A 24,392-nucleotide genomic window follows, 5' to 3' on the forward strand; every position below is an offset into this window, starting at 1 on the left:
AAATAAATTAACACATTTGAAGCAAAAAGTTAGCAAAAATTATAATTTGTTGGATGTAGGCTGCTTCAAACTATTTACTTCCTAACAAAAACATCCTCAACTTTTTCAATGAATTTCATCGCTTTCTGCCTCTTAGCAAAAATTTCATTATAAACATGAATTTCGTTAAAACAATTAATTTACATGATTTTATATCCAAACAGAATCAACAATAATTTCGAAAATCAACAGTTATTTATGCTTTTTGTAAACATCATGGCGTGAAAAATTTTGTTTATGCAATTTTACACAATCCAAGACCAATTTCGCACCTTTTTGTGCTTGTAGCCAAATTTACGCTGCCTTTATGGAAATTGTATATTGTTGTATATTTAATTTAGTACTAGCTGATTTTAGTTACGTGGTACACTAATGTCAAATTTTTTGGAAATTCTATGAAAAGAATGTAAAGTGCTGTTTTGGTTCAGGCTTATTACCTAGGTGTGCCAAAAAATGAAATCTTGCTCATGACTGCTCTAGAGTTTTTTACTTTAAATCCTCTTTAAAGTTCAAATCCTTGAAATGCTCTTGATTATTACCGTTAATATGTCTGAATGTTTTCCTGAATTTCCTTAAGAATTCACATAAATGAGCCGAAATTGGGATTGGTATTTTTCAAATACTTAGAATAAATAGCTCTTAAAATAAACCCAAAGAGGCAAATTACTGATATTAGCATATGCTCTATTTTTATGTTATCCCAAAAAAGGGTAAACAAGAGAAAAGTTTGATCAAATAATGGGTCACTTAAAGTTCAGAAGTTCTATTTTCTCTCATGATAAATAGTTTAATTAATAAAAAGGGAATGATAATAAAAAAATGTGAAAAGGAAGGAAGTTGGAGTAAATCACTTAAAGAGGAGGCAGTAATGGTCAAGTCGGAAAAAAATGTATTTTTTGGGTAAGCATTAATGACAATGATCCACTTCCGAATGTAACCCTCCTTTTTTGTTGGATATCACTTTTTACTGTTGCCACGGCACTTCATTCATATTCTTAGACCCATTAAAAACCATTCATCAATTTCATTCCTTGTTCATTAATTCTTGTCCCCAGCAACAATTTCTCATAAGAGACAAAAAGTGTTTTTTGTTGTAGTCATTGTCGAACCTTTCACACTCATACAATGGTCACATCAAATTACTTTAATTGACTGCTTACATTTATATTTATTTAATTGACTGCCTTGAAGCTGAACAAGATGGAAATTTACTCTCTCTTTTTTTTTGTTGCTTTGAAATACTTTAAGCCTGTCTCCAAACAAGTTTGTTAACCCCTTTTTTGCAGATCATAAATTTTCTTTCAATTTAATTCTAGTTAGGATCAAAAAAAAGTTTCTTTTTCCTGATTTCTTTTCCTTCCTTTTAAATACAATCAACATCAGTATCATCAAGTTATTGAGTAGAGTTGAATCTTTAACCCCGAAAAGTTTTTCCTTCTCATTTTTGTTGCTTTTTTTGTCCCATGAAAATTCTTTATAGCGACCAATTGCGACTCTTTTCTGATTAGCTAAGAAATTTAAAAAGGGTCATTTTATTTTTGGAAAATTGTGACTGTTTGTCTATGCATTAGACTTAAGGCAGTACTTGATGTTTTACTTATTGTCTATTTAAAAGGGTTTATTTTGGTATTATTATTAAATTTACTTCAAATATTGTCATATTTTGGGATGGGATAGAAATAAGGATTGTTTTAAATTATTTGTAAATATTGTTTTAATTTTGGTTATTTAGTTCCAGTATTGATTTTGGAAACACATTTTATTCATTGAAATAGTGAACTATTGATAAACATTCAGTAAATTTACCACAAACAAAGTTAAGAAAGAAAACACAATCTAAAGTTATAGATTGAACAAGTTTATAAAGCGGTTGAAACGGTTTCTTTTCATTGGCAAAACGGAAACTTCAGCTAGTTTATTTTTTTGTTGTTCTGCCTTTTTCTCTACGATTTTACGCCAAGTAATTTCTCTTCTGCCAACACTCCTTTAGCTTTTGACGTTCCAAAATAAATCCTGTTTCATGCTTCTTTAAAGTATAATAACTTGTTTTCCTGTCATTACATATAATTCATAGTCACTCGAGTACGTAAGCACCTGTTAACGAAAACTTGAATATGCTTAATAAAAATAACATTTAACTTGAATACCTTTGGCTTCAGTCGTCAAAATAGTGCGCAACTAAAATGCAGGAAATGCATTAATTGACCAAATAAATTCAAATCAATGTCCAAGAAACCTTAACAATTGTTATTTCGCATGTATCTCTGAAAATCTGTTAAATATATTCCCTAGCTACACCCAATTTCTGTTGCTTTCCCTACTTACAATTCTTTTTTATCAAAACAGAAACGGAAAGTAAACAGAATTGACAATAAAGAAGAATTATTGTTCAAAAGGAACACAAAGCCCTATTTCATTAGAGAATTTATTGGGACATCATGGAAATAAACGAAAGCAGAATCTCTACTCCTCGTTTATTTTTTTTTATTTTTCCTTCTCGTTTCAAAGTTTTTCTCTCTCTTCCCCAATTTCTGCTTTTCTGTGCTTGAAGGCTTTCACATAACAAAACCCAGATGCTCACTCTTTCTCATCATTTCTTTTGTGCCTTCACATTTCCAAGAATAATCTTGCCTTCTTTTTTGTACGTTTCGTTCACGGTTCACTTTCATCAAACATTATAATCTGATTACAGAATGAAAATTGTGTAATATTATTTATAACGGAACGCACATATATTTTAGAATTCATATCCTGTACGATGTCTTCTTACTTGACTGACACTCAACCGTGACTGACAGTATGAAAATGTAATGGTCGTGAACGAATGTATGTAATACATGAGGAATAATTTGATGCCAACAGAATATTTTTTTTGTCGTATTCATTTCTATCCTCCATTAGTGCTTAAAATTTCGTACTTCTTGTTGTTCTCTTGCTGATTCTTATTTGTGACACATCCTGCCTCTTCATTTAAATGGTTTATCCTTTGTTTCTGTCTGGTTGGCAGGACATGGAATTATTGTGAAAAAATAAGAAACTTAAATTTCTTTGAATTTTGCAGAGTTGGAATCTAAATTATATGTAGCGGAAACGCTCTTATCCTTCCTTTGTACAGGTAGTAATGTTATTGAAGGAATGGTTTTGATCCTGATTTGTTAAGCAACTATCAGCCGCAAATCGTTTTACAGATGGAACAGTTTCAAATCAAAACTTGATTCAGAGTACCAATATAAACCATCCCGAGTGGTCGAAATTCACTGTGTCATGCCTATCTCGCATCTTCTCGCTAACATGGTGACGAAGACCTGAACAAGCAAGGAGCATGCTAATGGTTTAATTCACAAAATTGAGAATACTAAAGAATACTAAATTTTGTTGAACACGTTCTGCTGTTCGAATATTCTATGAAAACAACTCTGACATTTAGTAATTGTCAAGAGTATTTTCATGTTTGAATAGAGAAACAACGTAGGCAAAGTGATAGAATGAGACAAAGGCGTAGAAATGAACATAAATCTCAAGACAATTATTTTCTCTTCGTCTTCTAAGACCTTTTTCAATTTTTTTTTTGTGAATTGTTCCTTCCAAATAAAATATTTACGAAAGTATTTACGTATGAAAAAGAGATAAACAGGAAGGAAAAGAAAAAAAAAATAGTAAAAGGCACATTAACTCGATTGTTTCTTAGATATTGTAATGTTGTTAGCTCTGTAGATTGAAAAGGACACAGAAAGGAAAAAAGGCAAAAGTTGTGTACATGATAAACATGCATGACCGCTGGCATACAATCTAGAAGAAAAGATCCACATGACCATATGAAGGTAAAGAATAAGAAATAAGAAAATTTATTGAAGTAAAAATATTTATGGTTCCGGTTATCGGAAAATTGTTGTGGATTGTTTCTAGTCTCACAATATTATTTTTTTTTCTACCTTTTCTATTCATTTTGCATTTGCTGACCAAAAAATTTCTCCTTTCCACCCTACTTTTATTGCTGTTCAATTCTCAAAGGGTCACACTCGATAACGTTCACACTTTATTTCATGCAATGAAAATTGTTTTTCTCGTGCTGTTATGTTTTTTTGCTACTTTTGCTGCCTGCCGTTTCCTATTCATTTTATTTTATTTTATTGCTATGTGAAGAATCGCATAATGCTTCTGGCTCCCCCATATTTTTAAGTATCTCATATTATTCATTTGATTTTGCGGGTTGAACTGCAAGCAAGGGATGGAATTTTTGTGTGCTATCAAGATAAATTTGTTGTAATAAGCAGTTTTTGGTGCGTAGATTAAGTATGGTTTTGTAAATTAATAGAAGGATATTCTTAAAAAGTTTGAGATTAATTTTTATTGCAGCAATTGATATTAAGAGAGAAATAAGAAATAAGTAAAGATAAATAACAACTAAATTTGGTGGTGTTTTGCTATGAATCTTGGTGGAAAAAGTGTATATGAGCTATTCTTTCATTACGTAACTATTTAGGAGGGGAGAGGATATGCAAAAGTAGAAACTCAGAGATCTCGAATTAAAGTCAAGAAAAGCCTTTTCATTATCGTCAAAATAGACAGAAGAGATTTGAGTCATACGAAAAACAATGCCTTTTGTTTATCAGCGGACAGGTCATTTCACGTATCTTGGCAATGAGCATTTTGCGTATCTTAGTACCAAAATTTCTGCAGATGTCGGTACAAAGATAGATATTAACCAGAGAATACAGAAAGTGAGTGGAGCATTCATGAGACTCTAAAACATCTGGAAATCCACCAACATAAAGAAGTCACTGAAAATGAAAATCTTTCATGAACATAAATCAGGCCAAATCTGTGATGCATTGTGGTTGCGAAACCTAATTTTTATTTAAATTTAAAATATAGAAATTCTATAAAAACTTCAGCAACTGCTTTAGGCGGATCCTCAAAATCTTGTGGGCTAGTGATCTAGGTGATTGATCACCATATCAAGTCTTTCTAAAAAGAGCTTGTCAGGAAATGATTAATTGGTATGTCCTAATGTGAAAACAAAGCACTTAAGGAAGTGTCGTAAGTAGGATAAAAAAAACTTGTTTCACCGTCCTTGACTGGAATCCATAAGTAAGAACCAGAGTTCAAAGTCAGTTTTTATATACATAGTCAGAGACGACTTCTTGTAAGAATTTTTAATGAAGTATATTATTCCAAATACAACTTAGTCATGCATCAACTCTGTACAGATAAAAATTTAATTCGTTTCCAATTTAGGATGAAAAACACACTTAATTAATTTTTTATTTCATTAATGTCATACTGTGAGGGTGGAACAAACGGCCAGGTTGAAATATATTTGATTATAAAGTCAAAAGTTGTTCAACAAGAAGTCAAAAAATGAAGGGAATTTTATTCCATCATATTTTAAAATTTAATCATATTAAGTGTATCCAAATTTGATTTTTTTTGATGAAGTCAGAATCATTCTGACAGAATATGAGTAATATTAAATTTTATAGCCTGAAGAGCAAGGTATGATTTGATTTAAAAAGTTTATTTAGTATACAATAATATGAAATTAATTCCACATTTACAAAAAGCAACAACGCAGTTTGTCCATAAATCATAACAGAAAAAAAAATTTCAACAACCACTCGAGACTCAAAAGTACATCAATTCCCCACTTTCAAAAAATTATCATAATTTCCAACGGTGAACATTAATTCCAAAATCTTTAACATTATTCAACAAAAATAATACTCATGAAAATTTATTACATTTGAAAAGTCATGAATCAAAATGTTCCTGTTTTTATATATTTTTTTCAGCTCCCCATTTCGAAATTTCATAGAAATTTTCAGCTTATAGGATTACTTTGTCATAAAATAAACTATTCTTTGAAGTATAAAGCTTTAAGATTTCTTTCTGATAAGAATTTCATCCCCTTTTGTTATTACTTCTTCTATATCCTATTTCGTTCCATCTCACTTCGCACTCCATCTTTTCTGATTCAATCAGCCATTCCGTATTTTTATTTTATTTTTCATTTATACATTTTTTTTCCACTCGATATAAATATTGTCAATGCCTTTATTTATGATTGCATTTTCGAGAGAGTCTGTCTCCCAAAAAGAAAACAACAATAACAATAACAAACAGCACACAACAATAGGACAGGGGATAAATATATATGCAAAAAGTGTGAGGGAGAAAATCACCATGTATATCATGGTTTAAAGTAAATAAATCTTTCATGTTAAAGGCACTCTTGATGTGCATACAAAAACATTTATTCAGGCAGTAAAAATATTTTTCCAGACAATTTTATTCTGCAATTTTCCACGTTTTCTTCTCTTTTTAGCAGATATTTGATAGAAAGGCAGTGTAATAAAACACTTTGTACGGTCGGTCGGATGCCTTTAAAAACTCATTAACCTGACATCGTAGAGAGCCAAAATAAATTTTATTAAATCAGTTTAATTGGGTTTTTGGCGCATCATATAGCATTAAGTCTTATTGTCATTTTCAAATTCGATCAATGATTCTCATTTTATTCACATTTTGCCAACATGCCTAAAGTTAGCTGCGAATGAAAAATTTAACTCGGACATTTAAATTACAAATAAACGTTGCAAATATTCAATTAAAGATCGATCAATTTAAGATTACTGTGACAGAAATGCGCTGAAGTCACTTGGCAGGTATGGATACTTTTTTAATTTTTTTCACATTCTTTTTATTTTTCATTTTTATGTGTTATATTTTTTTGTTGTTGTAAAGCTGCTACTGATGCCTTTTAAAAAGGGACGTAAAGAAATTTTCTTATTTACATGAAAATTGTTTGTTAGAAGCCTAACTTATCCATTCACTCACTCAAAAAAAAGCACGAAAAAAGAAGAAAAGAAATATAAAATAAAATACAAATATGATGTGAATCATTTTGAATAAATAACGTGATATTTATTGCTCGAGGAAATGTTTAAGGCTGCAACAATGTAGAACGTACACACATAATTTTGAGGAGTTTCGAATAAAAAGAGATTGAATGTGGTTTTGATGTGGATTTGTCAATGTGTCTAATTGCTTGGCTTAAAAAGGGTTTATGAGGTTTTGAAAAATCATTTAGATGCGTCTTACAAGAGTTATGGAAGTTGAAATATGGCAAATAGAAGATCGAAGGCAGTGATTGAGAAAGCGGCGCTATCTTAGGGAGTCCATAGATCACAATTGATCTACACGGTCAACAATAAGTAAGTTACAAGATTTATGAGATTTAAAAAAACTGCGAATATATTCATAGTCAGCTAATTACCAATTATAAACGACTTTCCTTCACTCTAAAGAAGGACCCGTGCCCCAATGTTCCCCGGCCCTTTAGCCCCTGTTCCATATTGATAAAACCTACACAACAACACTTCATGAAATCATTAAACATAGAAAATAAGTTAATCTTAAAATCTTCTAATTAATTATAAATCCTATTCAAATGCTTACAATTCATTAGATATAAGTATTTCTACTTCAACAAACAATTATAATGCGTCTTAAGCATTTATTAAAATCAAAATCCCACTCAAAATAATTTCCCACACACGAGCATGTAAATGTGCAGAAATTCAAGAAAACAAATTTATTTCATTCAAATTAAAGAATCCACAAGAAGTCGTTCACTTCTGACATTCATCAAAAGTGGAACACAGTGTGAGAGAGATTTTGTTAGGCTTTACAAGAGGATTCACCATAAAAAATTGGAGCTCTTTTTTGTTAGGAGAACATGCTTTAAGAAAATGTATAGATGATCATTTTATATTTGTCAAAGTGGCTCAGTTGGCAAATTAGGTACTTCTGTATCTAACTAATGCAACACCCATCACACTACAACCATAGATCTAGAATCGGCACAAGAAAGTTTTTCATTGTGTCTTTACGAACCATGCCTTTTCTGACCTCACTATAGATTGTAGTATGTGCAGAGGTCTGACGCGCAACCTAACTGGTTAAACAAATATTATTCGCAAATCGCCCTATTGAAGGTCCTGGATCTCAATGATCTAATTTTTGTATGTTTTTCACATGATGTTGTCTACATACAACATTCCGAAATAGTAAACCCAGATGCCGTAAAATTTAAAAAATAGACCAGTGAAAAAAGGCATTTTTATATTCCACAAAAAAATAATATTTTACTTCAAACCAAGAAATCCCAAAATGAAAATATTTGCTGTTTCGTATCTCGAGGCAATTTTGCATGTATATGTTGTATAGAAAAGCATAGGATGCATACTATATGGTCCTATATTTATGAATAAACATGAAAAAGTCACTTTTTATACGCAATAAATTCCTTTTTTTTCCATTTCATTCAGAGGGAAAGCCCTCTCTCCTCGGGTAACTTTAATCCTCGTGAATATACATAAACATTTATATACGAATGGATAACTTTTGGTTGCTGTCGATGGCACATGAAGGTAAAAAAATGAGCAAACAAATATGACAGAAAAAATACCAGACATTTTAGACAATTTGCATTCTTTTACATCTATATATGCTCACAATCTCAAAAATATTAAGGGAAATATAACAGAAATGAGGAAAAAAATATGAAATATTTATGGGAATCTGTTTACCTTCATATTTTTTCATACCCTCTTAGACAGGAGCGTAGCTAGAAATTTTTTGTGAAGATGAATTTTTGAAATTTTTATTCACGAAAAATCCTAACGAAATAATGATTTTTTATTCATAACAGGAGACAAAGTGGTTTGGAAGGATTTGACTCACAAGCCAATCCTACTCCCCACTTGTCTTCTGAGCACACCCTGTCCTCAGAATTAAAAATTCTATCTATACACATACAATTCTCAAACTCACAAAATAAATGTTAAAGAATGTGTAATGCTCAGTAATATGCCTTCATTTCCTTTGAGAATACGCGAGGAAATGATTTATAAGGATTCATACGAAGTTGATGTTGAGCCGTTTGTTGATGGATCCTTACTCTCATCGTACAGACTGTGCAACGAAAAGAAAACATTATAAATGATGATGTTTGCTATATTTTTTCGTACATCTAATAAGGCCCATATGAGTGTTCACTTTTTTATTATGAAACAATGACATACATGATACATTGAAGAATATAAATTCACGCATGGAAAGAAAATTCTTTCTAACGATTCTTTGTCACTTTCTTGAGATGTATGCATTGTGCGTAATGAGTTGCTATGAATAATATAAATTATTGTGATTTGTGATGATGTTTTTAGGTCTCTTGGAATAATTTTATCCTACAAAGTGTGATTGAAATCATTCTTAACGAGTGAGGGTGCTCCAAACCTCTACACTCAGTAGATCCATAGTTTATGGTGGAAACCACATACACCTGTTGCAAACGAAGGAATTCTGCGAGTCGCGTTTTCTCCCCATGTCGGGTCTCGAACCCAAGATCGAAAGTATTGCTATAATTAGGTACCAAATAACTAAACCATTCTGTCATCGAGCCACTTTGACTCACAAAAAACAAATTATTTAATATGTATAAAATGCTTTGAAAAATGATACATCTCAAAGGAAATTCTTGACTTTAATAACATCAAAAAAACCTCGTTTCAACTCCTATAATTTATTGAACCCAAGATTGAGCCTCAATTAATAACTCTTCATGTATTTCTGAGTAGACAACTTCGATTCATTGTTTATGGTTCTTTTAAAAAAATTCGAGCGGAAAAAACCTTAAGAGTTTCATGAATTTATATTAATGTTAACTTTAAGAATACAAGCGAATATAAAATTGGGAAGAAAAATTACAAAACATGAAGGCGGAAATGAGAGCAGGAAAAAAGTAATTTTTAAGGAAACTTTTCATTCAAATTGAAAAAAAAAACTTTAAAAACAAGGAAATTGGATTGCTTCTTTAGCTTCAACAATTTTGTTTTCTGTAATCATGTTGAAGTTTTTCTTAAAAATTTCATTAAATTAATGCATCCTATTGTCCTTTTTGGAAATTTACAAGTACTTTTCATTGTTAGGTTTCATCAGATGTAGATACAAAATAAAAGATGTTCAATTTCTGTTGACGTTATTGTAGCAACTTACAAAGATAAACTTTAAGGAAACGTTTGGAAATTACGTAACGTTGAGGTGGATGGATGTTGCAACTTTGTTACGGGGGTTTTTAAAATCGATATTTTTAACGAACCGTTACGTATTTTCTAAACATTCCCTAACGACAAGTTCACTTATTACGTTAAAGAGTGGATGTAAGGTGGGTTAAATTTGATTCATAATATAGAAATTCCGAGAGTTACTATTATTCATTTTCGAAAAAAGTTAATTTTGTAACGAAATAAGTGAACGGTCTCTAAGAGAGTGATAGGGGGAATTTATATAATGAGAAATCACAGTGATACGACCTAGGCCGATGTGGCTTTAAATTAAAGTATGATTCAACAAAGTCCAACGCCTTGAAAGGGTGACACTGTCCTAGAGAGTTCTTCAATTTATTCATGGAATGTGTCCTTTTGTGTTAATTAAGGGGCATATTGAGACCCACTGCCCGGTTTAGGAGGTCATAACTACAACTAATCCTCAATTTTTGGAAAAAGTATTCAAAAGTAAATTATTTACATCTAAACCCCTTCATAAAGTATTTGACCACGAGGAACGCTCCTGCGTTAATTTTAAAAGAGGATCATAACAAAAATACAAAACTAAGAAATAAAGTCATCAAATTAGAAAAGTAAAAACCACATAAATGTAAGATTTATTCCTTCAAAAGAAGCAAACAACAACAACAAAAGTTTTAGGCAAGAAGACACCCGAAGATACCTGTGAAAAAGTCTTAAAGTATTATAAATACTAACAGAATAAAATATATTCGCGTCTAAGTAATGAAAATAAGATGAGATGAGAACTTTCTAAGACACGGAGATACTTCCGATGATGATGATGATGATGGTTGTGATATTGTAAGTGGTGGAGGAAGACAGAGGAAAAAAAACATGAAAAATTTATTTTCTTTCCGTGCTTGTGGATGGAGAGGATGAAAAAAATATTTCTTTTGCTTTCTTCTTTTATTTAAAACTTTTTTTTTATTGTATAAAAATTGCTATAATGAGGTTTTAATGAAGTCTACTCTTCTCTAACTTGGCTCTTGAGACGACAACTCGCCAATGCGAGAGAGATAATTTTTTTCGTGCGACGACGAAAATATAATTATTGTATGTTTTTATGGACGCAAGTTGAAATGAAATTGAAATTAATTGCCTGCATTTTGTCCTTGGAGTTATGGGAGTTTAGGGATGATTTTTTAGGTTAGATAATTAAGGATAGTATTTAGAGTATTGGGAGTTGAATAATATACCAAATTGTGCTGTAAATGGGTGAATTTGGTGAAATGGGATGTAATATTGGGATTTTACTGCTATTTGATTTGAGAAACTTGAGAATCATTAGCACGATCTAACGGTGTGATATCCACGGCACTTGGACGCTAATCGCATTTGTCTAGCTAATTGAACTTTCGAATGCACAACCAGTGGGAATTAATGGGAGGGGTGGCTTGGTTGGATGTCAAGCTCAACGCCCACGTCCCCATTGTTCAACTCAAAAAACTTCTGGCTACGCCCCTGTGCACGACTTTTGACCAATTAATTACAATTTATTGCTTTATATTTTTTCATCATTTAGTGTCATAAATATGAAAAAAATTATCATCATTTTTCTCATCGCACAGATCTTCATACAATCCACTTTGCAATATTTTTTAATGTGAGTTTTTAACCATATAATTTGTATGTCACTGTCAAGTCATAGTGAGCTATTAAAGGAAAATAAAAAAAATAATAATAAACTAGTAGAAATGTGGTCAGTTGTGACTATGAAAAGCGCATTTTCAACGTATAGTTATAACATCATATCAAAGAAATATAAACTGCCTGACTTTTCAGGCACAAAAATGAAAAAAAGAATCTTTAAAGGCTCCGCTAAACCTTTTCACTCTAAACCCTGCTTTTTTATCAACTCCTAAATGTGGCGTCCGTATTGAACCTTCTTCATTTATGTCGCTCGGGGTAGCATAGTGAAAATCATAAATGGAAAAAGAAATGAATTAAGTGTACGAGAAGGAAATTGAGGAGGGAGAAAAATGTTTATGATGATAAAAATTACAACTCAGCAGTTGATGTCGACGGCTGTCATAAAACTTCTTTATTATGAACGATTAATATGGTTAAATCAGTGATATCATTATTTGAAATCAGAGCAAAAAGTCTTGAAGCAATGAAATGTTTGCTGAAAAGTAGGTAGGAGGAAATAAAATTTCTTAATAACAAAAGAAAGTTTTTAATGCTTTTTTTAGATGAATGAGGGATTTTGTGTTAAATTATTCAGTTTGAATTCATAGAATTTACTAAAATGAGCATCATTTTTAGCGGATTTTTGATATTTCAATCTGTTTGGTTCATTGATTGGCTGAATGAGGCTTGAAATCTCAGCAACCAGATATCGTTTAGTTCAGGAATTTTTTTGTTGTGGATCCTGTGCAAAAATGCATCCAAATACCTCACTAATACGAAAATTTCAAACATTTTTAAAAGAATTTCTCAGCAATTTCAAAATTTGTCGAGAGTTCATTAAGTTCATTCCGAAAATAATCAGCATACAATCAATAAAATATGAAAATCGGCTAAAAAAATTTTCAAAACACAAAAAAGACTTCTTTTTGCAACGATAAAATAATTATGATTTTCTGAATTTCCTATTTGATGTATTTTTCTTCTCTTCCTCCCTCAAAATCTCTAATTCTCTCTTCCTTTGATCTATTATTCAAATTATATTTTCGGTAAAAGCTTCAGCAGATGACGATGTGGATGATAAAGAAGACAAGTAAAGAGAAAGAAATTTTTTTATAATTCGTAATTTGCCTTCTCCGTTTCATTCTTTTTACATGCTAACAATATCAACACCAACAACAACAAAATTATGAGTGCGAATAAGAGATTATTTTGTCGGAAGCCGAGTTACATAAAAAAGTAAAAAGAGGGAGATGAGAGAAATTTGAGGGTGGATAAGCAAAAAAAAAAAAAATGAGCAGTATAATAAAAAATTGTAAAATGGCAAAAATATACAATAACGAAAAGAAAGAGAAACTGAATATTAATATATTTAACTGCTGATGCTTGTTTGAAAGATAAAAGGCAAGTATAAGAAGATAGTCGATGTGAAAGAAAACAAAAAATTTCCACTTGTACCATCTCGTGATTTGAACGAGAACAATTTAATTGGCTTTGTTACGCAAAGATGATTTCTTAGTATTTTTTGCTGTGTTTTGTATACTTTTGTTGAGCAAACGAAGTTAGAAAATTGTTTAATATACCTTTATATGAAGCATTTTAGGAGATCAGTATTAATTTAGGAGCAACTTAGAATTGTATTGACACTAAAGTGAGGCTGATATCTAAGACGAGTCAACGCAATCAGGGCTGGACATTTCAATGATAGATGAACCAATTCACATCAACAGATAACTGTCACTTCATTTTACGTAAAAATCTAAAAGTTTTGAAACTTCAGATTTAATTTTTCTTTGACATCAAGAAACCTGACATTGTTGCTGCGCATTTATTAACTCAGATTCAATCACAGAATAATCCATTTTTCAAAAATTGCAGCTAAAAACGATGAGCATAGTAAAGTAAGGAGATGATAAATATATTCTGAATATAAAAAATAAGAAAAAAATGCACCCAGGGAATTGTGAAAGTATCTTAAAATATGAAAGAAAAAGAACTATATACACTGATGAATGGTGAAAAGTAAATGCAAATTTAATCTCTTTTTTCCTTTTCACATTGCTTGTTCAATTGAAAATTTTCAAAAGGGCCTTCTTTCTGAATAAGCAAAAATAAGCAGTCACTTTGTGTTTGCTCGAATTGATTGTGATTTATGAAAATTTTAAGCACATTCATCATTGTTGAAGAGTATTTTAACAACAGAATATGAACAACAAATGCTTTTGTATCTCTCTCATACATTTTCCTTCTTATTCATATTTTATTCATTCAAGTGATTCAATTGTGCATTTTCCACTTCATGTACATCCTATATTCATTCAAATTGTTCCCTTTGCACATTTTCAATTTTTGGTTTCAAAATGTTTTATTAAGCCATTCAATAAAATATTAATGGACATATTTCCTTCTATTTCAAAATGTATCAATTGAACCATATGATTGCATTGTCAATTATTGACTTTTAACTTAGTTTTAGGAAGTTAAATATTATTCATTTCACATTTATTGTAATTTATTCATATTTTTCTTTATTTTCTTTTACATGGACTACAACTTTCATAATATAAGTTTTATTTAATATGTCAAGGTGCTGAAATAAATAATAAATAATCTAAAAAGCACACGAAGTGGAGCAGGCCTTGGAATAAAATTCCAAAGAGTTTAAGATTCAGTTAAAAATAATTACGGAAAAATCGGTGGAAATTGAATATAACTTCCACAGCATTCAATTATATTTATTGTGTTACTGAAACGTTTATATTTACCAAGAAAATTTTGAAAATCCAACACGTTTAGCAACATATTTGAAGAGCTTTAAGAAATTTAAAGTATTTTTCAACAGCTTTTATATTTTGATAGAACTCACAGATATGTTATTTTTAAAATGTCAAACATCTCTGAGCAGCTTTATCTAAAAGCATTCCTTAGAAATTTTGTTGTCACAATGCAGTCCTATTTTTGCTATTCTATTGAAAATACCTACTTAAGAAAAAATACGAATGACAACAGTGCAATACTCAAAAATAATATACTGTAATTTAATCTCTAAATATAAAATAAAATGTACTAGAATAGTGGTAGGCAACAGTTTTTGTGCCGCTGCACAAGTTGCCCACCACAGCACTAGACTTTTCTAAAAAAAATTTAATTGCAAATAAAATATTATAATAAATGTTTCATCAAAAAGGTCAAATGTTAAGCATAACATTAATAAACGATGAAGATTTATTTTGTACTTCTTGACCTTTTCAAAGTTAGATTTATTTTTTTAAAAGAAAATGAGAATTTTTATTTTATGGACGTTGGTATGTGTTTTTGTGTAAATTTTTTGAAAACATTTATAAAGTAAAGCTTTTCAAGATTAAAGAGCTGATTTTATAAAAAATACTGCTAAATTCAAGTCTTCACTTTCGGATTAAAAATACATCAGCTTGTAACTAATCCCAATGATTTAATAACTTCATAAAAAATCTTCATGTAAAAAAGGATCAATCATCTATTAACATGAGTAGATTTACCCATGTCTACATGTCAATTTTTGCAAAATTATATCACGTGCATGCATAATAATTCACCTTAATTTTGAACTGAAAATTTAAAATTCAAATCAGTTTCAACATTCACAGTTAAAATTTGCAATTCAATCTGAAGCGAGTGACGATAGCGTTGAAGATGGAAACATTTAAAATAAAGTATTACTTTGCATGAGATATGAGATAAGCATCTCTATCTTTCACTTTGATCTTAAAGGATTTTTGAATTAGATGATTAATTACCCATTGGGATTCGAAGTGACTCGGTGACAAAATGGTTTTGAGCTGGTAAAAATGACCCTGCGATCAACCTGCGATCAAAGATTCGAGTCTCGACAGGAAAAATTTCCGAATGAAATGTGTTGGAAATGCGACTTACAGCTCTGATTTGAAGGTTAAAGGCAGTTATGTCATCAAAACAGTGGTTTTGATCCTACTGTAAAAATTAAGTCTACTGAGTACAGAAGTCTAATACGCATCCCTCACTAGTTTAACAATATTAGAAGTAAGTCATCTTTGTAATGAATCTTATATATAATGAATGAGCAATAAAACATAATGAATCTCAAAATTTGATAAATTATCAACTTGAGGAAACAAATCATCTGATATATGACGGTCATTAGCTATAAATATAAAATATGTATCAGATTCAAAATCATCCCATGGTTCTTGTCCCATGAGATTAGCTCTTATTTAGGACGTTCTTAAATTTCTACATTTCTGATTTTTTAAGAGTTAATAAAATTTAAAAATCTGTTGAAATTTTATGGCAGTGTCCTCAAAAAATGTTTAATCAAGAATACATTTCATGATGATTAAACATCATTAGCACCATTCGATTAAACAATTTTGTAGTAATATAAAAAAGAACATAAAAATAAAAAATGACTCGAAAATCTTTTTTATTTCTAACGTAAATCTCATTGAATTCGAAAATATAGTGAAAATTTACTGTCGCATTAAAGACTCTCCCAAGTGTCTGATGACTACATTTTGAGAATTTAATTTAAATTTATAGACCTTTTTCCCTCTCCTTGTCCATTCCTTCATTTGCTTTCTTTTCCTCTTTTTTCCGATATTTTTTAAAAATATATGAATGCTTTATTTTCGGTATGGGAGCCAACCTCAATGGTAGAAAAAGTGACCCTTTCAACATCGAGATCATTAATACGTTTTTTTCCCAACTTTCGGTAAAGTGGTTTGATGGCAAACAACATCAAAAAATTTTCTCTCCTCTATCTCTGCTTTTAATCCTAAAAGCATATTAAGGAAAGTCATATTCATAAATTCTATGAGTATACAATATAAAAATATGAAAAAGTTAGACGGAAAAAAATTTATGTCATCATAAAATGCCAGAAATACTTTTAATTTTTTTCCTTTGCTTCTTTTCTTTGCTATGCAGAGTTGGAATTTTTTATGGTCTTATAATCAATTTAATGTTTGTTTGTTTATGTATTTCTACAGTATATTATATTTTCCTTCATTTAAAGAGGGTCTATCGTTTTAACCTAAATAGCATTATTCGTTGGTCATACTTGCTATACTCGTGTTCTTGCAATGTGCAGAACTTGCAAATATTTTGTATCTCATTATAAAATGTAAGTCTAATCGGCGTGGTACAATAGATTGAAGTGGTAAATCACATTTGCATCCAAGTTTCACAACCCTGCTCATTTTTGTGCCTTTTTTCTTCTTCTTCACTCCCAGTTCCGTATTAGTTTTTAACATAATAATTTTTATGAAATGGAGCATAATGTCATAAAACCCCTCTCTTTTATAGATGTATAAGTTTAGAGCATATATAAATACATATTCATACGAGAAGAAGAGGTACGGGCAATATTTTATTGAGATCAACATTTTATATAATTTTTATTATTGAGACTTTGAAGAAATAGTTATAGGACATCATGAATTTTGCAGGGGATTTTGGCATTACTCATTTGCAGTTAATGACTAGTTAATCCAGAAAAAGTTCATATGAAACATATAACAGCTGTTTTATAGTCAATGTAATGAAATAAAGTAGTTGAGAACTTTACAAAGCTTATTGTGTTGCTTAAATTGTTGTGATTTTTATGATGAAAAGGAACTAATTTTTTTACCAAACAAAATGTCTTTATGAGATTTTCCGAGTTCCCTTGTTGCCAAACTTTTTATGACTTTTTTTTTTGTTAGAGTTTTATGGATTGCAATATAAATGAGTAAAATATTTTAGATTTATTGGAATGGACTTTATAGTTTTCTAAGGTATTGTTGATAAGTTTTTCCTGTATCGCAGTAAAAGTGGTTTTATTGTTAAAGTTATTTCTTAGCTTTATATGACCAGAGCAAAGTAAAAATTTAAAATTTGAAACCATACATTAGACTTTGATCGTGTTATTTACCGAGAGAATTAAGCGCATATTTATCCAGCTATTATATTTGGCTAACAAAAAATATCCAATCAATAGAATCCATAACAAAATTATGTTTGTATCATGAACAATAACAAGTTAGCCAATCATAGTGAAATTGTAAGCACCAAAAAAGCGTTAAAATAGTCTTTAATTATTTTAAAAATTCGCAACTAAGGAAAAAGTTCTTAATTTTCTGAACAACTCCCATTTGGTTAGCAACATAACAAACAGCAAAGAAAAAGGAAGGGGAAAAAATTCTGATTATCATCTGACTATGAAAAAGTTTATGATTTTTTCTTCGTTTTCTCATGCTGAGGAAACCAAAATTTATCTCATCTAATAATACAGTTCATCATATAGAAAACAGAAAAATTGGTTATGACATAATCCTTCCTTTTCTCTCTAAGCTTTGTCTAGGATTTTTTTTTCTTCAAGTTATTTTCATATATGTCTCACTTTTATGAATTTATGAATATTAAAATGAATAAAGTTACTGGATCAACTTATTTTTTGTAGGAAATTTGGTTGCAGTTTGTTGTGTTTTTGTGACTGTTTATCAAGAATTAAGAGGTTTAGTTATAGAAGTCAGTTTTAAGAATATATTACTTCAAAAATGGTTTTAGTACATTTTGGAAAAAAAGGTAACCATGCAAGAAGGTTTTTTTGGTTTTTGTGAAAACTCTGAACTGAGCATAATAACTACCAGTTATTTAAACAGCAAAAAATATAAAGCTGTTAAAAAAATGTTTGCATATATGCAGAATATTAGCGCATTGATGCCATCGAAATGCATACTCAGTTTCAATTCAATATAATATATAGCCAGACATAGTTGTATGCCTTTCGAAATAGTTCGTGGTGTTGATTCAATATTTAGAAACAAGCAGTGTCCAATTTTCCTTTATTTGGACAAAATATTATATAAAAGATAGGGCTAAAATAAAATTTGCGTAGTTGCATGCCCCTCGAAAAAATTTTGACATTTGCTCTTTATTTAGGAACGGTCATTATTCAAAATAAATTAAAGTTAGAGCAAAAATAAGTATGGCGTAGTTACATCTCTCTCGGTTTCTTATGCAAGAATAGTTAAAAACAGTTAGAAACAGATAAGAAAATCTGTGATTTCAAAGACTGTAGTGATTTCACGAAAACAATTTCCTCATAACTAAAAATGAGCTTTTGAAAACTCTCGATTAAATTTTTCCACATGAAAAGTATAAGCATCACTTAGTGTGAAATTTTTCAGATTGACAAGGAACCTCCTCATTTCAGAAAAAAAAAAATTCTTTCATGTTCAAATGTTGCTTTGTAAACAAAATCTTATGTGTGGCAACTCATGCTTGAGAGTGAAGTGGAATAAAAAGTTAATATTCGTGTGAAACTATCGACTCATGTAAAAAAATATTTCTATCTTAGGAAAGCACAGCAAAAAAGGAAAGAAAAAAAAATCAAGTCATGTAGAGAACGAATGAAGGAAACTATTTTATTATACACATACATTCCCATATATACATTCATCTTATATTATAGATCATTGAATGAGGAAGAAGCGAGAGCAATATACAGCTCATTGGAGCATAAAATTTTTCCCATCGGATAGAGATTCTAACAAGAGATAGTTTCAATAAGTATACTTTGCATTTGGGACAAGATGTCCCTTTTCTATGTCTTATATTTATTTTATCACGGAAGAAAAAAAATAAAATAAAAATAGAATAGAAATACTTCAACGTCCTCTCTATTGTCCTTTTTTCACAACTAATTTCACATTCTTCTAATTCAATCTAACGATCAGTATAAAATCGCCAGTATGAATCGTTCTTGTTTATCGAGTAGCGAAGCTTGTAGACGCATTTGCACTTTAAAACTAAATTTTCTGTAGAATTTCTATAGAATATTATATAGCGTTGAAATGACATCAGTGCCCTAAATGGTTAAGTGTTGGCCTTACGTGCCAAAAGTTCTGGGTTAAATCTCAAGTCATGTCTTATTTTCGAAGCTTTATTTCCATTTCAGCGTTTTAGTTACAAATGTGGATTCGTGTGTTGCGTGGAGTTTGAGTTATTTAGCACAAAATGTGTCTATACTACTGCTAGATAAGTTAGGATATACTAGTAATCTTGCGCACATGAATTGTAACTGTGTACATTGCAAGTATTACGACGTGCTCTATAGTAAATTAAACAAACCCGAGTGTACAAAGAGCACGCTAAGAGCATGCTCAAATTTTCGCTGAGCACGCTAGGGTGAGCATGCTCTTTCATTTTCCTTACAATGTGTAGAGCTTGGAAAAATTCGGATCGCACTATAAGCTGTAGGTCTAAAGGGTGTGATATAGATTATTAATTGTAGTTCACAAAGCTGATTTCTTCAAAAATAATATATATTTATAGAATTTGATCAAGCCAACAATGCTTCTTAATACAAACTCCAAATAATACTGTTTTTAAATATAAAGTTTTCTGCTTAATATGTTAAACCCGGCCAAAAATGTAATACAAACTGATCCATATTAAATTTACTTATTAATATTTCGAAATTCCAGACTATAAAGTTTTCTATAGTAAATTAAACAAAGTTTATCGATTATCAATTTATCAAGTTGAAATTCCAAAATGACCACTTCACTGAATTTCAAAGTTCAAAGCTAGCACTATAAAAAGGCGAGAAGAAGCAAATGTGAAGAAAGGAAAAGATAGTGCGTAAAAATAGAAATACATCAATGTGCCTTACCATGTTTATGAATGAATGATTTTTTCAACTACAGTAACTATTCGATAGTTGGCTGACTGGACATGTAATCGTATTTAACATGGGTTCATTTTATAACTCTAAAGCATTAACATATATTGAGTGTATAGTTTTTCTATACAACATGCAACAACATCCACATTCGATAATATGAGGATAAACTTTGTGGAATGAGAAGATGTATCATCATGAACTTTTTGACTCTGACGACTGATACAGCTTCTGCTATATCGTTCATGCCCATTAATCCTTTTATGGATTGTTTATAGTTTTCGCTATGTAATATATGTATATATAGAGACTGTATATACATATATGTATGAGTTGGGATTTATTATTCATTCATTCTCCATTGGGCACACAAGGCACTAACTCATTCATTCATTCACTCACTTATTTGGATAGAGAATGAGTGGTGCTGTTAAAATGACAAAAAAGGATAATGTATGTGGTATGATGAGGAAGACAAAAGCAACAAATATTCTTGCCGGTTGATTTTTTTTTTCGGGTGGGCTTGAATAGTAAAAAGTTACACAATAAAGGGTATGGAAATTTATTCATAACACTCGTATTTTGAATATTTTATACATATGAATAGTTTCCTTCCTTATATGGGGGGATAGATACGTATATGACTATAGCCTAAACTATGCACTGGATAAGCTTTCATTTATTGCGCTTTTTTGTATGTCATAAAATTTCCATAACTTTTTTTTCCTCTATACAGTTTCAAGTTTTTTTTTATTAGGCAAGGATTTTCAACTCAAGCTGTTCCTAGCCATGAATAAGACTTTTCTTTCTGTAAGTTGGGAATTGAATTTCATATCTCATTTCTATTTATTTTGCTACATTGAAAACTATGTATATCAGTTCCTCAGTTTTGTTCGAATGAATGCATGAATATTTGCTCAATGAAGTAAGACTTGATGCTTATTTAATTCAATAATTTATGATTCGATTTCCATAGCTATACATACATATTTTCATACACTCATGCTTGACAGAAGATTATTCTGACTATTTTTCTATGCATGATCTAATCGAAGAGAAAATAAACAGATGATTGAATAACTTTGATAGAAGTTGAATCAAAACTATCTAATGTGGAGTGATTTTTTGAAGATTTTATCCATATTCCGAGCGACACAAATTATGAAAGCTCTACCACAAAGCTGTAGGTGTAAAATTGAGCTTTTACGAAGTCCTTAAAATCTTACTGGCAGAGTTTTATAAAACAGCCTATCCCTTCCAAGGGTTACTTTATTTCCGAACGTCTAATTAATGAATTAGCTTAATTATTTCTGTTACAGCGTCAAAAGGTTTTAAAAAAAGATGAGTTTAAATTATTCATAAGACAACTTTTGATTTTCTTCATTAATTGAATCAATCGAGTGTAAAAATAATTTATAAATAATTTTAAAATAACTTTTTCCATTTCAATACGTCTGTGTGAAAAATCAAAAGAAAACTTCCTTCTAAGAAAAACAAAATTATAAAACATTTTTTTTTCTAAATTTATTCCATTTAAAAGTGGTCCAACCTTGATTTCAAAACACAACAGTGGTAGGCAACTTTTGTGCCGCGGTATATCAATATAAATAACATAAACCGTATGCCATGGGCGATTTCTGTCGAGGGTTACTAAAATGATGTATCGTGAAAAAAGGTTGTCCATGACTGCATTAAAATGTTAATGTTTTCTCATTCTTTATTTAATATAAATAAATATTGTGTAGGATGTGTAAAAAGAAGGCTCTAAAATTGTTAAGTGACCGTAAAAATAGGATAGGAGGAAAAATAGAATAAAGCAGAATCTTTACGATTTATTCATTCGAAAGCTCGTTGTAAAAGCATAAAAAATTCTTTCTCTCTATAAGCTGGAAATAGATTTTTTCGATTTCAATCTTTATATCGTTTGCTAACGATGAGTTTTGCTCAACAGACTGATCCAACCGTTTGTCGTAGATCTATATCTTTTCATCTCTTATTTGTTTTGAAATTGAATTGATGATGTCAAAAAAAAAAGTGAAAAGTTTTCAGCTCGTTTCCTCATCTTTTTCAGAGTTGTAGTTATGTTATGAATGAGTTCGAAGCTTTTTGTTTTGACATCGTCAGTGGAGTCGTTGTGTGACAAATGTAAAAAATAATATTGATTCATGTGTAGTTTCTTGTCTCCGTGATATTTTAGTTTTAAGCTTCAAGCAAATAATTTTCAAATTTTCAATGATCGATATGTTAATTTAATATTTTAACTATAGATACAATTTTTATTGTTGATATGAAGCATTAATGTTGTTTACCAAATCCCCCAACTAAGATTTTGAAATATGTCATAATAATTTTATTGGTTCAAATAAAGTATAATATAATTAGTCGAGATTAAAAGTGACACAAAAGTCACTTTTAAAATAACAACTCTGGATCAATTCAATTTTAGATCTAACTGGCGAATGATATACCCTAAAACTGAGTGTATTTTAAATGACATGAGGAATGAGAAAAAGTATGTACCTTCAACAGAGATTTCCTTCAAAGCGTCGTCGTCGTGTCTATATCTTAATTCAATTTTAGATAAATTGATGATTGTGACAGTATTAATCCGCTATAAATCATGGCAATCACAAATTTTTCTTCGTTCATGCAATTTTTATTGTTTCACTATTTTTATTTTGTGCTGTGCTTTGCTTTGCTCCTCCCGGTTTTTTTTATTTTATTTCTCTTTATTCACATTATGCACATAAATTATGTGAAATTTATCTTTTATCTGCACTCCAAAAACACACGGCACAAGATATATACACCAAAATATTTTATACACTTTTATTTGTTTCTTTTTCACCCCGTATATCTTATTATGCTCCTTTGTTTTCTCGGGGTACAAATTTAGTGGATTGTAAAAATTCAACACAAATTTTCCTGCTTATCCGCTAGGAAAACAAAACAAAATAATGAAAATTTATACAATATTTTTCTTCTAGCAACACTATATTTTCTGCACTATTTATTTATTTATTTCTTCTACACGGCATTGTCATAAATATAAATTTTCATCCGTGCATTCCCACAGCAGTTCTCGTCTTGATTTCACTTAGAAGACTTTTTTCATCTTCTTTCTCTTATATAAGATCAATAAATTGAGTTGTAGTTTCAAGTGGCATCATCATCATCACCATCATCATTCTTTTGTCGTTTTGAGAGCATATTTTTTTTGATGTATGATAACAATTTAATTTTCCACTTCTCAATCACTTTTCATGCATCATTCCTGAATAATATCATATGAAGAATTTATGTCCGGTATTCTGTCCTTTGTACCTTGATTTTCTTTCCTCTTTTGTTATTGCACAATTTTTATTCTTTTTTTTGTGTCACAAAAATTATTTTTTTAGTAAAATTTTGTGTGCATCTACACCGTTCCGAATCTCGTCAACGACTGGGTCCATGTAGTCTGATGGAATGCTTATTATATCAACTGAGAATCACACAACATTTTTTATGAATGAACATTGTGTATGGAGAGATTTTTTGAATAAAGTCTACAAAAGGACTACAATTGTCATGCGCGACTGGAATTATTTTGACGATTTCCATGATGCACTTTTTGAATTCCCAGACAGTGCCTCTGCGTTACATATTATTATGTATATTGAAATTTTCTTCTTTTTATTTCTCTCTGCTCTTTTTCACACCAGTTCCACTGTCAGTTGTTATGTATAATTTGCCTCCAATCGTACATAAAAACAGCATTTTAACCTTGACACCTTCAACTTCGCTTATATCTTTTTTTTGTGTGCCATGACAATGCCCTGTTTATGTTCCCCTAAAGTGATTAATACATAATCAAAACATAGAAAAAAAAAAGTTATCAGTCTGTAGCTTGGATAAAGGATGTAAGCTCTTTAATAAAT

The 24,392-nt window shown here is 30.3% G+C and overlaps 1 protein-coding gene across 1 annotated transcript in view; it reads right to left on the bottom strand.

The window, feature by feature from the left end:
- Positions 1–23,904, bottom strand: part of 2mit (leucine-rich repeat-containing protein 2mit) — a 37,029-nt gene extending 13,125 nt beyond the window's left edge. The window contains exon 1 of the mRNA XM_070647783.1: positions 22,996–23,904. The gene's annotated coding sequence lies outside the window, so the exon portion shown is untranslated. The remainder of the gene's footprint in view (positions 1–22,995) is intronic.
- Positions 23,905–24,392: the final 488 nt, after the last annotated feature.

This window comes from Chironomus tepperi, unplaced genomic scaffold, assembly GCF_022539635.2.
Source record: "Chironomus tepperi strain 1889 unplaced genomic scaffold, CSIRO-AGI_Ctep_v1 contig_376, whole genome shotgun sequence".
Taxonomy (NCBI): Eukaryota; Metazoa; Arthropoda; class Insecta; order Diptera; family Chironomidae; genus Chironomus; species Chironomus tepperi.